Source organism: Penaeus monodon, chromosome 31 (genome assembly GCF_015228065.2).
Source record: "Penaeus monodon isolate SGIC_2016 chromosome 31, NSTDA_Pmon_1, whole genome shotgun sequence".
Taxonomy (NCBI): Eukaryota; Metazoa; Arthropoda; class Malacostraca; order Decapoda; family Penaeidae; genus Penaeus; species Penaeus monodon.
In genome coordinates this window covers 22,647,670-22,647,892 of record NC_051416.1, presented here as the reverse complement: position 1 = coordinate 22,647,892, position 223 = coordinate 22,647,670, and the positions used below count along the sequence as shown (strand labels likewise).

At 36.8% G+C, this 223-nt stretch overlaps 1 protein-coding gene across 1 annotated transcript in view; it reads left to right on the top strand.

Moving 5' to 3' along the window:
- LOC119592930 (extensin-like) overlaps window positions 1-223 on the top strand; it is a 2,366-nt gene that overhangs the window by 212 nt on the left and 1,931 nt on the right. The gene's annotated exons all lie outside the window — the stretch shown is intronic.

The window sequence follows — 223 nt, the reverse complement described above, 5'->3', positions numbered from 1 at the left end:
GCGTTGGCGGGTGAGGGGGGGAGTGGAGAAAATCATGAATATCACAATGAAAACGCAAAAAAACGTTTCTAAAACGACAATGATTACCAATACGAGTTCTAGTACAACGTAACTGAGACTTTAGCTTGACAATTTTGACATGTTATATTGTATTACATAATGTTTGTTGTTTTGATTTGCTATTCGTCGGATTCTGCAAGCCATTTTTCGTAGATAATGATCG